The 13924-nt window shown below is 46.1% G+C and overlaps 6 non-coding genes and 2 pseudogenes across 6 annotated transcripts; all 8 read left to right on the top strand.

Annotated features, from left to right (window-relative positions):
• Positions 1–3573: 3573 nt before the first annotated feature.
• Positions 3574–3778, top strand: LOC121307936 (annotated as a pseudogene).
• A 389-nt stretch (positions 3779–4167) lies between these two features.
• On the top strand, positions 4168–4285 carry LOC121307968. Its single transcript, XR_005948439.1, has one exon. It is a non-coding gene; the product is annotated as a U5 spliceosomal RNA (small nuclear RNA).
• A 2021-nt stretch (positions 4286–6306) lies between these two features.
• Positions 6307–6510, top strand: LOC121307942 (annotated as a pseudogene).
• A 436-nt stretch (positions 6511–6946) lies between these two features.
• Positions 6947–7064, top strand: LOC121307967. Its single transcript, XR_005948438.1, has one exon. It is a non-coding gene; the product is annotated as a U5 spliceosomal RNA (small nuclear RNA).
• A 191-nt stretch (positions 7065–7255) lies between these two features.
• On the top strand, positions 7256–7448 carry LOC121307932. The gene has a single exon (XR_005948413.1). It is a non-coding gene; the product is annotated as a U2 spliceosomal RNA (small nuclear RNA).
• A 560-nt stretch (positions 7449–8008) lies between these two features.
• On the top strand, positions 8009–8126 carry LOC121307969. Its single transcript, XR_005948440.1, has one exon. It is a non-coding gene; the product is annotated as a U5 spliceosomal RNA (small nuclear RNA).
• Positions 8127–8316: 190 nt separating this feature from the next.
• On the top strand, positions 8317–8509 carry LOC121307931. Its single transcript, XR_005948412.1, has one exon. It is a non-coding gene; the product is annotated as a U2 spliceosomal RNA (small nuclear RNA).
• Positions 8510–8924: 415 nt separating this feature from the next.
• Positions 8925–9042, top strand: LOC121307965. The gene has a single exon (XR_005948437.1). It is a non-coding gene; the product is annotated as a U5 spliceosomal RNA (small nuclear RNA).
• Positions 9043–13924: the final 4882 nt, after the last annotated feature.

Genomic DNA, 13924 nt, shown 5'->3' with positions numbered 1-13924 from the left:
TCTAAACTGAGCTTCAGGGACAGCTCTCTGGCCACTGCTTAAATCCTGAAGCTTAATGAATTGTCTGTGTAACTGAACCACACTGCTGCAGACTCGCTCTGCTCATTACAAATCATTGGATACGTGTTTAAATGCTTGGTGCAACTGTTTTTAAACTTTTACTAATCAAAATAAAACTCACATGTTATTTCTGGGGGACAGAAAGATGCAGAATAATTGTTAGGCTGATACAGTATTTTCAACATGGTCGCATTCTTCTGCAGTGCCGTGGTTAACGTTTCTGGGGCTCATAACGTGGAAGAGGGGCTTGATTCGGGGGAAGGGGGACGAGGGACGACAAACTAGTGAAAAACAAGCGGAGACACGTGTGCTGTGTACTGTACCGGTGTGTGGGACAGTACTGCAGAGTCCATTTGAGGATTAACTGTCAATACGAAACCACAGTGACGTTTTAAAAGTGCCTGTTTTTATTTTTTAATTATCCTTTTAGTGTGTATCACATCATGGCGATCGGTTTTGATGTATTGCAGGATATATTCGTGTGGGGCATCTTATTTTTCTGTCTATATTAATATTTAGATAATAGTCAGTTAATCAGCTCGTACTGTAAAATAAACACGTTTGTGACGGATTGTCTCACAGGTACACCGACAAGTGAGGTGCAACCAACGAGTCAGAAAGGTTACATTAAAAGTTTTAACAAATAAATGCTTATATGAAAGAAAATGTTAATTTTGGGGCAGTTAAAATGTGTAAAACTGTAATGCATAATGTAGTAAGAAGATAGAAACGCCGAACACGCTCTTAATTAAATGCCCAACACGTGCTCTAAAGTGAAATGGCGCAAATGCGCCTGGAATCGCAATAGTGGTTTAATTGTCTGATTATCGCGATTAAACACACCTGAGGCGACACGGCTCTGTTTGCGCGAGGGCAGCGCGGGAGCGGCGAGGACCGTCCATCGAGGGGGGATTAAAACGCCTTTTAAATTATATTTATTCGACGTATTGTCATTATTATTTGGTTAGAGTATTTTGTAAAAGTTGTATTGCTTTTTTTTTTAAACCAATATTGCACGCTTTCCCTGTGCGAGTTCGGCGTCTCTGGAGTCGTGTTGAATCTCGGTGTAAACCTTTCTAACCGGTCAGTGTAAGTATTTATATATATTATATTATATTTATTTTCGTTCCTTTGTGTTGCGGTGTTTTAAGTTTAGTTGTCTTTAGTACATTGTGATGTTTCGTGATATTTCTGGAGCTCTCTGCTGGCGCTGCTTCTCTATTATATTGATTCGTTTCAATCTTCTCAATGAGATTCAATATTGAACACGATGCACCTATTAAAAAATGAACCGGCGCTTCACGCTGTTTTACTGCAGCTCACAATAATTTAATATACCGGCTGCTGCGTTTAAACAGTAAGTTTTTAGCGCGGCTTTCAGTTTTGAAGAAGGTCTGCATAGCCGGTGTTTATCAGTAGAAAGTTGTTTTTTTGGGGGTTATTGTAAACGGTAAATTAGCCCATATCGGTATTAAGTGGCGTTTATTTCTCCTCAGTTTATTGGTGGCGGTTTGTTTTATATTTAAACTTTTTGTTTTTAACAAACACGTCGCTTGAAGGAGAAATTGCTTAGCAACCGAAGCCCGGCGCGCGTCACGGTGGTGGGCGTGGTTATTCAAATGCGCAGCGCGCACGGCATGCTGGGGGTTGCCGGGTCGCGTCTGCACAGCTGACCCATGTGGAAGGACTCGCTTGTGTTTCGCGTCTCCAATGCGATGCGTTACTGTGTGTCAATGATTGAGTTAAAATGCAGCCGCTGAGGGGAGAGTGTGAGCGCACCGTGACAGGGAAACACCTCGGCGGAGAGGGGGCCCTCGCTTCGAGAGCGGATCGGCATCGCTTCTCGGCCTCTTGGCTCCGGTCAAGTGCAGTTGTGAAGGCGAAAGGTTATGTTCTGGAAGGCGTAAGCTGAAAAGAAAATAATTTCGGTTTTGTAAAATGGAGGAGCGTGGAAAGAATACCTTGCGTTTTCAGCTTAAGGATTTGGCGGGACTGTGGGGAAGGAGGAAGTTCGTTCTGGAGGTCGTTTTTGGGCTGCTGGAACTGGATTTGGAAAATGTGTACTGCCTGAGGGAGAATATCGGAAGAGGAAGGTTCGATTTGGTTTTACAGACTGAAGAACTTTGCTTAAAGGTAATGAAGATTTTTGGAGAAAACAAGGAGAATCTGCCTGCTCGTGTTTTTACTTTGGAGCCTCTGTTTCTGAAGGACTGGCGAACGGTGTTTGTGTCGATGTCTTGCCCGTTTTTTCCTGTGGAGGATATCACCACAAGTCTAAAAAGAAGGTTCGAGCTACAGAGTGAGGTGCCACTGAAGACGATCGACTCAGAAGGTATTTGGAACGGGGTGTGGAGGTACACGGCAAAGCTTTTTGTAAAGGACGGGAAGATGCTTCATGTCTGTCCTGATCTTATGATTGGGGCGGTAAGAGGGACTGTGTATTATAGAGGACAGCCTAAAGTCTGTTTCAAATGTAATAGTCCAGGACATTTTGCTGCTGAATGCAATGAGATTATTTGTAATAACTGTTACCGGAGTGGGCATGTTTCAAAGGATTGTCCCTGTGATGTTAAATGTAATCTTTGTGGATCCAGTGAGCATGTCTATAAGGATTGTCCAAAAAGCAAGAAGAGCTATGCTCAGGCAGCAAGAGGAGGAGAGGGAAAGAAAGAGGATGGAAAGAGTACAGAGAAAGGAAAAGAACCTGAGGAGAAAAGTACCGGGAAGAACAAAGGAGAGAGTGTTGGGGGAGGAGTCCCCAGAAAAGGAGGCGGAACGGCGGGAAAAGCTGGAACCGAAGAGACAAAGGAAAGGGGCGGAGAGCCGAGAAAGGAGGAGGGAGAAAGAGGTTCTAAAGATGACCAGCAGGGGTCCTCGGAGGAGCACTCTAATGTGGACCCTATGGAGGGAGTAGGGGGAGAGGTGCTCAGGAAGAGGAAAGAAAGAGATGGAAAGGAGGTGAAGATTACTGAAGACCATTTTAGGAAGATGAGAGGCGGGAAGGAAGGTGCATCAGCAAACCTGAGTTGGGGTGAGGCAATGGAGGCAATGGAGGAAGAGGAGAAGAAGAATGAGGATAAAGCTGTGCAAAAGAGAGGTGAAGGAAGTGCTTTAGAAACATCGGAGGAGAACGTAATGAAGGCTGTATGTGCGAAAGAATATGAAGAACTCATGGCCTGGAAGGAGAGGATGAGGAAGGGGAGGATAACAGAAGCAGAGTGGAAGAGATATGAGGAAGAGAGGCACAGACTTGTGATTGAAGCACGGCGGAGAGCGGAGGAGTTGTTAAAGAAGCACCAGAGAATGTAAAGGAAGTAAAAGAGTAGTTTAGTTTTTGGGGTTTTTTGGGTTTTTGTGGAATTAGAATTTTTTTGGAAAAAGAATAAAAGAAGATGTATTTTTTGGGGATTTTTTGAGGAATTTTTGTGGACTTATAATTTTGAAAAGTTTTTTTGGGGAAATGTTTGTGTTTGTTTTTGAGTATTCAGTAATTGTTTTGTGTTGTTTAAATGAATTATTTTTGTGATTTGTTGAATAAATTTATAAAAAAAAAAAAAAAAAAATCTGTTCTTATCAGTTTAATATCTGATACGTCCCCCATAGGGGGACCGTCTATATTAAATTGATTTTTGGAAGCGGGAGATGGAAGCGGGGCTTGCTCCGTCCACTCCACGCATCGACCCGGTATTGCAGTACCTCCGGGAACGGTGCACATTTCTCAGAAAGGTCAAAAGAGAGAGAGAGAGAGAGAGCGAGAGAGAGAGAGAGAGAGAGAGAGAGAGAGAGAGAGAGAGCCCCACCCCCACCCTCCCTCCCTCCCTCCCCACCTCCCCTTTCCTGGGACGCGCCGTTTTCCCGCGTTCTTTTTTTTTTTTTTTTTTTTTTTTTTTTTTTTTTTCATATTTCATATTCAGGCAGGCCTAACACACGCAGCAGGCCAGTGTAGCAGCAGCAGCAAAGCGCCCTTTCGCCGGGGCGGAACGGCAGATGCGTTTTGGGAGGAGTTCCCTGTTTTTGTTTTGCGTGCGTGGCCTCGCTGCCGCTTGGCAGAGGGGAGGGCCTTTGGGCCTTTGGGCCGGCCGGAAGGGCTCGGCCACCAGCAAAGGCACGCTCCGGCTTCTCTACAGCTCGAATGAACCTTTCGCCTTTTACTAAAGATTTCCGTGGAGAGGAGCATTTACGAGTTCGATCCAATTTTTGGACAGCCCTTCCCCTCAGGGAGGGGCTCCACCTGGAGTTTAAAAGCAGAACGAGCACAGAAAGGGCGGTCGCCCCCGTTGGAGCCCGGCACCTTTCCTTCCTTCCTTCCTTCCTTCCTTCCTCCCTCCTCCCTCCCTCCGCCCGCCCGAGAAGCAAGTACCACGACTGCTGCGGCGGGCGGCCGCGCCCGGGGCGTTTGGCCAAAACCATTGTGGGCATCGCTTCTCGGCCTCTTGGCTCCGGTCAAGTAGTATCTGGTTTAGAAGGCGAAGGTTAAGACCCTGGAAGGCGTGAGCTGAAAGGATTATTTGCTAAATTTAAAAAAATGGAAGATGGATTTAGAGGACGGAATGCTCTCCGATTCCAGCTTAAACAACTTGCAGGACTATGGGGGAGACGGAAGTTTGTTCTGGAGGTGCTGTTTGGGCTGTTTGACCTGGAGGCAGAAGAGATTCTTTGTGTGAAGGACTACATCGGACGAGGAGAGGTTTGATGTGACCCTGGAAACCAAAGAAGCCTGCTGGGAAATCATGAGGATTTTCTGGGAGAGTAAATTGGTGCTGCCTTTTCGTGTTTTTTTTTTGGAACCTTTGTTTCTGATGGACTGGAGAGCGGCATATGTGACAATGTCTTGCCCATTTGTTCCGCAGCAGGATATTATAACCAGCCTGAAAAGAAAATGTGAGTTGAGGAGTGAGCTTCCTGAGAAAATTTTGCGATTCTGAACATGTTTGGAATGGGGTTTGGAAATACACTTATAAGATTGAATATCAAAGAAGGGAAGTTACTGCATATTCGTCCTGACCTAACAATTGGAGCAGTGAGAGGAACATTTTATTATAGAGGACAGCCTACGAGTGTGTTTTAAATGCAATAGAGAAGGTCATTTTGTGGCTGAGGCTCCACCTGGAGTTGGTTTGTAAGAATTGCCAAGAGAGCGGACATCTTTCTAGAGACTGCCCCAGGGGAGTGATATGCTTCCTGTGTGGCTCAACGGAGCACGAGTATACAGAGACTGCCCGAGAAGTGCTAAAAGTTATGCTCAAGCAGCAAAAGATGGAGGGAAAAAGAAAAGAGAAGACGAAAGAAAAAGAACAACTAAAAAGGAAAGGAAAAGAACCAGAGGAAAAGGGCACCGGGAAGAACAAAGGAAAGAGTGTTGGGGGAGGAGTCACAAGAAAAGGAGGCGGAACGGCGGGAAAAACTGGACCCGACCAGACAAAGGAAAGGGGCGGAGAGCCGAGAAAGGAGGAGGGAGGAAGCAGTTCTAAAGATGACCAGCAGGGGTCCTCGGAGGAGCACTCTGATGTGGGAACCCAATGGAGGGAGTAGAATGTTGAGGTCCTGCCAGGAAGAGGAAAGAAAGAGATGGAAAGGAGGTAAAGTCCACTGATGATCATGCCAGGAAAATGAGAGGAGCTCGAGGAAGGTGCAGTCCCCTAGATGCCCGAGTTGGGGTGAGGCAGATGGAGGAAGAGGAGAGGAAGTGGGAAGCGAGGCTGCCCAAAAGAAGGTGGAAGAAGGCGACCCCCCTGTTGGAAATGTTAGAGAAGACCGCCGTAATGAGCAGCTGGTTCGGTATGTGCCAAGGAATATGAGAAGGATCATGCAGCTCTGGAAGGAGAGAACTGTTTTAAAGAGGCTCTTTTCAGAGCCAGACCTGCTCATTTTATGAAGAAGTTGGGCTGCCATGAGACGTACGAAATGATTGAAGTGCTGTCAAGGACTAGCGGAGGGTTGCTAAAGGAGGGGTCGTGAAGAAGTAGAGGAGGTCTGGCAGCTGAATTTAGATGGCCGGGTGGTGCTGGTGCCAGGGTTTTTGTCGAAGTGGTAGAATTTTTTCTGAAAAAGGAATAAAAGAAGATTTGTTTAAGGGGATGCTTCTTGTGCACAAATTGTGGACTTATGATTTTGAAAGTGTTTTTATTGTTATATTGTGTTTGAGAATCTGTGTGTAATATGTTTGTGTCATTGGTGATTGTATTTTGTGTATTTATTGTATATGGATTGTAGTGATTGTTAAAATGTATATGATTATTGGGAATGATTGCTGTATTTGAATTTATATAAAAAAAAAAAAAAAAAAAAAAAAAAATCTGTTCTTATCAGTTTAATATCTGATACGTCCCCCATAGGGGGACCGTCTATATTAAATGGATTTTTGGAAGCGGGAGATGGAAGCGGGGCTTGCTCCGTCCACTCCACGCATCGACCCGGTATTGCAGTACCTCCGGGAACGGTGCCCATTTCTCAGAAAGGTCAAAAGAGAGAGAGAGAGAGAGCGAGAGAGAGCGAGAGAGCGAGAGAGAGAGAGAGAGAGAGCGAGAGAGAGAGAGAGAGAGAGAGAGAGAGAGAGAGAGAGAGAGAGAGACCCTAACCCTCCCTCCCTCCCCACCTCCCCTTTCCTGGGACGCGCCGTTTTCCCGCTCTTTTTTTTTTTTTTTTTTTTTTTTTTTTTTTTTTTTTTTTTTCATATTTCATATTCAGGCAGGCCTAACACACGCAGCAGGCCAGTGTAGCAGCAGCAGCAGCAGCAAAGCGCCCTTTCGCCGGGGCGGAACGGCAGATGCGTTTTGGGAGGAGTTCCCTGTTTTTGTTTTGCGTGCGTGGCCTCGCTGCCGCTTGGCAGAGGGGAGGGCCTTTGGGCCTTTGGGCCGGCCGGAAGGGCTCGGCCACCAGCAAAGGCACGCTCCGGCTTCTCTACAGCTCGAATGAACCTTTCGCCTTTTACTAAAGATTTCCGTGGAGAGGAGCATTTACGAGTTCGATCCAATTTTTGGACAGCCCTTCCCCTCAGGGAGGGGCTCCACCTGGAGTTTAAAAGCAGAACGAGCACAGAAAGGGCGGTCGCCCCCGTTGGAGCCCGGCACCTTTCCTTCCTTCCTTCCTTCCTTCCTTTCCTCCCTCCGCCCCCTCCGCCCGCCCGAGAAGCAAGTACCACGACTGCTGCGGCGGGCGGCCGCGCCCGGGGCGTTTGGCCAAAACCATTGTGGGCATCGCTTCTCGGCCTCTTGGCTCAGATCAAGTGTAGTATCTGTTCTTATCAGTTTAATATCTGATACGTCCCCCATAGGGGGACCGTCTATATTAAATGGATTTTTGGAAGCGGGAGATGGAAGCGGGGCTTGCTCCGTCCACTCCACGCATCGACCCGGTATTGCAGTACCTCCGGGAACGTTGTGCCAGTGCATTTCTCAGAAAGGTCAAACTGAAGAGAGAATGTCCTGCCCTTTTTTTTTGGTGGAGGATATTACCAGAGAGCCGTTTTGAGCTACAGAGTGAGATACCTCTGAAGACCATGGATTCGGAAGGAAGAGAATGGGGTGTGGAAATACACGGCAAGATTGCATATGAGGAGAGAAAGTTGCTTCATGTTCGACCTGACTTTAGGATTGGTGCGGTAAGAGGCACTGTTTACTACAGAGGTCAGCCAAGAGTTTGTTTTAAGTGCAATAGAGCAGGGCATTTTTGCAGACTGTGAAGAGATTGTTTTTAAGAACTGTTTTTTTTTTCTTTTTTTTTTTTTTTCATATGTTTCATACTTCAGGCAGGCCTAACACACGCAGCAGGCCAGTGTAGCAGCAAAAGCAGCAAAGCGCCCTTTCGCCGGGGCGGAACGGCAGATGCGTTTTGGGAGGAGTTCCCTTTTTTTGTTTTGCGTGGCCTTGCTGCCGCTTGGGAGAGGGGAGTGGCCTGATCAGCAGAGGCCTTTGGGCCGGCCGGAAGGGCTCGGCCACCAGCAAAGGCACGCTAGTGGCTTCTCTACAGCTCGAATGAACCTTTCGCCTTTTACTAAAGATTTCCGTGGAGAGGAGCATTTACGAGTTCGATCCAATTTTTGGACAGCCCTTCCCCTCAGGGAGGGGCTCCACCTGGAGTTTAAAAGCAGAACGAGCACAGAAAGGGCGGTCGCACCCCGTTGGAGCCCGGCACTTTATGATTCCTTCCTTCCTTCCTTCCTTCCTTCCTCCCTCCGCCCGCCCGAGAAGCAAGTACCACGATTTCTGCTGCGGCGGGCGGCCGCGCCCGGGGCGTTTGGCCAAAACCATTGTGGGCATCGCTTCTCGGCCTCTTGGCTCAGATCAAGTGTAGTATCTGTTCTTATCAGTTTAATATCTGATACGTCCCCCATAGGGGGACCGTCTATATTAAATGGATTTTTGGAAGCGGGAGATGGAAGCGGGGCTTGCTCCGTCCACTCCACGCATCGACCCGGTATTGCAGTACCTCCGGGAACGGTGCCCATTTCTCAGAAAGGTCAAAAAGAGAGAGAGAGAGCGAGAGAGCGAGCGAGAGAGAGAGAGAGAGAGAGAGAGAGAGAGAGAGAGAGAGAGAGAGAGAGCCCCACCCTAACCCTCCCTCCCTCCCTCCCCACCTCCCCTTTCCTGGGACGCGCCGTTTTCCCGCCCGCTCTTTTCGTTCTTTTTTTTTTTTTTTTTTTTTTTTTTTTTTTTTCATATTTCATATTCAGGCAGGCCTAACACACGCAGCAGGCCAGTGTAGCAGCAGCAGCAAAGCGCCCTTTCGCCGGGGCGGAACGGCAGATGCGTTTTGGGAGGAGTTCCCTGTTTTTGTTTTGCGTGCGTGGCCTCGCTGCCGCTTGGCAGAGGGGAGGGCCTTTGGGCCTTTGGGCCGGCCGGAAGGGCTCGGCCACCAGCAAAGGCACGCTCCGGCTTCTCTACAGCTCGAATGAACCTTTCGCCTTTTACTAAAGATTTCCGTGGAGAGGAGCATTTACGAGTTCGATCCAATTTTTGGACAGCCCTTCCCCTCAGGGAGGGGCTCCACCTGGAGTTTAAAAGCAGAACGAGCACAGAAAGGGCGGTCGCCCCCGTTGGAGCCCGGCACCTTTCCTTCCTTCCTTCCTTCCTTCCTCCCTTCCTCCCTCCGCCCGCCCGAGAAGCAAGTACCACGACTGCTGCGGCGGGCGGCCGCGCCCGGGGCGTTTGGCCAAAACCATTGTGGGCATCGCTTCTCGGCCTCTTGGCCAAGATCAAGTGTAGTACCTGCGTGCGGGGAATCTCTTGGTTGGAAGCGATACCGTTTGGTTGCGGAGAATTAATTGAGAGGAGTTATATATATTTGTTGTCTAATTTGTTTTTGTTCCCCAGGTTCTGGTTTTTGCTCTTTTGCTGTTGTGTGGAGAAAGGAGGACAGGACAGAGAGAGGAAGCGAGAGTTTGCGGGTAAGGCCCTTTGGGGCTTACCTTTTTTTTTTTTCTTTGTGCATTTTGTTTCTTTTATTTATTTTTTGGTGATGGCTGCTACTAGGCTAGGGGTGCGGCGGCGCCATTGTGCTAGATTTTGGTTAAAGGAAAGTGAAGGTTTAGAGGTGACCAGGACAGATTTTTCAAAAAAAAGTCCTACAAAAAGAGCTGGGCCTTAGACCTGTTGATATTTACTGTCTTATCAACCTTCCAGGAGGGAAGGGATGGGATGTGAGTTTGTTTAGTTCCTTGGTTATGGAAAATTTTTGGAGAAGGTATGAGGAAAAGAGACACGAGGGTTTGTTGAGGGAGTTTAATGTAGAGAGGTTAAGTCACACTGGGGTGAAAACTGTTTTTGTAAAGATGTTTAATGAGCTAGTGGAAGCAGAGGATGTGGCTACTTGGTTAGCACGGTTTTGCACAGTTAAAGGGTTACCAGTGAAAGTGATGGATTCAGAGGGGATTTGGACTTGTTCCTGGAAAGTTCTGGTAGTGCAGTGGCCAGACCCTGGGGGGTATGGCGGTTTGCAGCATATTCCTCAGACTATTGTGCTTGGTGACAATAGAGGGCTGGTGTACTATCAGGGTCAACCAAAGTTGTGTAGGAACTGTGGAGAAATGGGGCACCTTCGTGAGGCTTGTAAAACGGTAGTATGCAAAAAGTGTAGGGGTGTCGGCCATGTCTATGCCGAATGTAATAACCAAAGGAAATGCAATCTGTGTGGGGAAACATGCCATTTGTTTAGGAATTGCCCAAAATCCTATGCTAACATGGCAAAAAAGAATTACAACAATGCAGGTGTGGTGGTGGTTAAGGAGGGTGAGGTTCAGGATGAGAGTACTTCTGTGGATGTAGAAAAAGAGGTTCAGGACAATGAAAAGATCGTTTTGAAGGGGAGTGTGGTTGATGATTTGGTGGTGTCTTCATCAGGTGAGGAGGTGGAAGAGGATAGGGTGGAGTCAGATTCAAATCTGGGGAACGGTAAGGTGATTGGTTTGGAGAGGCAGAAGGTAATTGAGGGGGATGCAGGTGCAGCTGAGAGTGAGGAACCGGAGGTGGGGCCTAGTAGGGTGATGGCTGCTGGAGAGTTGCAGCAGGAGAGGTGTACAATTCCCAGCAGTCCTTGCAGTGTTGCAAGTGACTCATTGGTATGTTCGGAGTCCTCACTGGGTAGCGAGGATGAAAACAGGGACTTTGAAATGAAGGAACTGGAGAATGCAAAAAAAAGAAAACATGATTCTGTTGAAGAAACTGATCAGGAGGGAACTTTTGTGAATCGGGATGACGGGGTGGGGTGTTATGGTGGTGGCTTTGAGGCTGTGTCTTCCCCTTCGGGCTCAGAAAGGGAAGATTATCCTGGGAGAGAACAGAATGACCAATCCTTTCTAGATCCAGGCTTGGGAAGTTTTGGTAATGGCCACACTTAGTTTTAAAAAATGGATGCCTATTTATTTTTTATAATGGCGCTTTCAGTGGCTACCATAAATGTAAGGAGTATGAAGAGTAACCTGAGGGGTGAGGCTATTTTATCCTTTTTGGGTAGCCAGAAGTTTGATGTGTTTATGTTACAGGAGTGTGGGTTTTCTTTTAAAGAAAACTATGCAGATATGGAGGGAAAATGGAATTATGGCCCGTCTTTTTGGAGTGGGTCTGACGATAATAAATCTGATGGAGTAGCCATTTTAATAAAAAATAGGAATTTGGTGGTGAAAGGGAGTACTGTGGTGAAGGCGGGGAGACTTTTAAAAGTAGAAATTTGTGTTCAGGGGAAAGACTGTGATTTGATTAACATGCATGCAGCGCCGAATGTACATGAGCGAGCCAGTTTATTCAATGAATTAAAAAGTGTTTTAGTAAGAAACAAAACAGTGCTTTTAGCAGGTGATTTCAATTGTGTTCTTAGAAAGGAAGAGAAAGCACCTATAAAGGATGATTTTAAATTAGATAAGTCCTCACTGGTGTTAAATGAGATTGTTAAAGATTTTAAATTGATTGATCTTTTCCATAAGCACAGGCCTGATGAGAAGGGGTTTACGTGGGTGAGGGACAATGGGTCTCAAAGTTCGAGGATTGATTTTGTTTTTGTGAGCAAGGGGGTCAAATGCGTAGACTGTACAGTGAGCCCAGTCTTTTTTTCAGATCATTTGATTTTAAATGCAAAAATCGATTTGGCTTCATGTGTCACCTTGGGGAAGGGTGTGTGGAAGCTAAATGTGTCACTTTTAGAGGATAAGGCTATAGGAGCTTTATTCCAGGTGAGGTATGAGGAATGGAGGTCTCTGAAGGGGTGTTTTGAAACAGAAGGGCTGTGGTGGGAAGAAGTTAAAAAAAGGATTAGAGAATTCTTTATTTTAGTGGGTAAGAGGAAGGCAGGGAAGGAAAGGAGGAGAATGGACGGGTTAAATAAGAGGTTAAACCGATACTATCGATTGAGGGAAAAGGGGTTTGACTTCAATGAAGAAATAAGTCAGGTTAAAAAAGAATTAAAAGTTTTTTTTGAGAGGAAATGTAAGAAAATCATGTTCCAGAGTCGGGTTAAGGTGTTAGAAGAAGATGAAACATGTTCTCGTTTCTTTTTTAAAAAAGTTCTTGAGGGGAGCAAGACAATGGAAGGGTTGAAGAAGGAGGGTGCTGTGATCTCAACCACTGAGGAGATGTTGGGAGTGGCTGAGGGGTTTTATAAAGAACTATATGGGGAGAGAGAGGTAGAGAAAGATAAAATGGAGGAGCTGGGGAGGGCCTTGGAGAAGAAAGTGATTTATGGGGAACAGTTGGAGAGAGAGATTTGACTTTAGAGGAGGTGGGAAAGGCAATGGAAAGTTTTAAAAGAGGGAAGGTCCCAGGGAGTGATGGACTCCCTTTGGAGTTTTATTTGGAATTTGGGGATATTTTAGCAGAGGATATTCTTTTGGTTAAGGAGTTTGGGAAACAAGAGCTCTTACCTGAAAGTTTTAGACAGGGGATCATTTCTCTGATTTTTAAAAAAAACGATAAGCAGGACCTGAAGAATTGGAGGCCTATCAGTTTATTGAATGTGGATTTTAAAATTTTTAGTAAGGTTTTAACCCTTAGGATGAAAAACATTTTGGAAGAAGTGATAGACCCGGATCAGACCTGTGCTGTGCCTGGAAGGAGGATCACGGACAGTCTGGTAATGATTCGTGACACCATCTGTTATGCGAGAGACAGAAACATGAGGCTGTGTTTATTAAATTTAGATTTGGAGAAGGCTTATGATCGGATCTCGCACCAGTTTATGTTTCATATTCTGCTAAAGATGGGGTTTCCAGAGAAGTTTCTAGCCTGGGTGGGTCTGCTGTACAAAGGGATTGAGAGCAGAATATTGATAAATGGGGTGTTGTCAAAAGCAGTTGGAATAAACTGTGGTGTCAGGCAAGGGTGTCCTTTATCCCCCTTACTGTTTGTTTGCTGCATGGAACCCTTGGCGCAGGTTCTGAGAAGGGAGAAAAATATCACTGGTTTTAGAATCCCTGGGAGTGGGGGGATGGAGGTAAAATGTGCCCTTTATATGGATGACGTGAATGTTGTTTGTGTGGATGAACCGTCTGCGAGTAAAGTTTTATCAATAACAGAACAGTTTTGTAAGGCATCTGGGTCCAAGCTGAACAAAGAAAAGAGTGAAGTCATGTTTTTTGGGAAGTGGGATACAACAGTCGGGGAGGACTTAAATGTAAAAAAGGACTGTATTAAAATATTGGGAGTTAATTTTGGTGTGGTGGGTGATGGAACTAAGAATTGGGAGGAGGTGGGGGTAAAAGTTAAGAAGAAGCTGGGTTACTGGAAGCTTCGGAACCTCACGCTGGAAGGGAAGGTTCTAATCGTTAAAGCTGTTATTTTACCTGTTCTATTATATACCTCAATGATCTTTCCTCCAGCTAAGCAAACGGTTGGTGTCCTCAGGAGGGAGCTGTTCCAGTTCTTCTGGGGATCTAAATGGGAGAGATTAAAAAGGGAGATTGTGGTCAAAGGGAAGCAAATGGGTGGTAAAGGGTTGCCAGACATATTCATGTTTTTAATGATAAAGTATGTTTGTCTCCATTTTAACATGTGTGTAAATGGAGCCTGTAAAGGAGCTTTCCTGGTTAGGTTTTTCTTGGGATCATATCTCAGGAGGTTGAAAATGGTAAGTATCTCATTATCTGTACCCACTGCTTTTGAGATACCGTATCATTATGAAATTATTAAAAGATTTTTAAAAGACCGAGATATTGAGAAATGTGAGAAGGATGTGCTGATAAACCATAAAAAACTATGTTTTTGTACAGGGAAAAGAACAAATGTGCCAAGTCAAGGGGGCCATTTTGGCTGACCCAAAGGTGGTGTGGAGGAACGTGGCCCATCCTGGCCTAGTGAATCGGCATCGAGATCTGTCCTGGCTTGTGGCCCATGAAATCCTGCCTGTGAGAGCAACACTGAATGCAAGAAACCTTTCCAGA

This window comes from Polyodon spathula, unplaced genomic scaffold, assembly GCF_017654505.1.
Source record: "Polyodon spathula isolate WHYD16114869_AA unplaced genomic scaffold, ASM1765450v1 scaffolds_63, whole genome shotgun sequence".
NCBI lineage: Eukaryota > Metazoa > Chordata > Actinopteri > Acipenseriformes > Polyodontidae > Polyodon > Polyodon spathula.
This window is presented reverse-complemented; position numbering and strand designations above follow the sequence as displayed.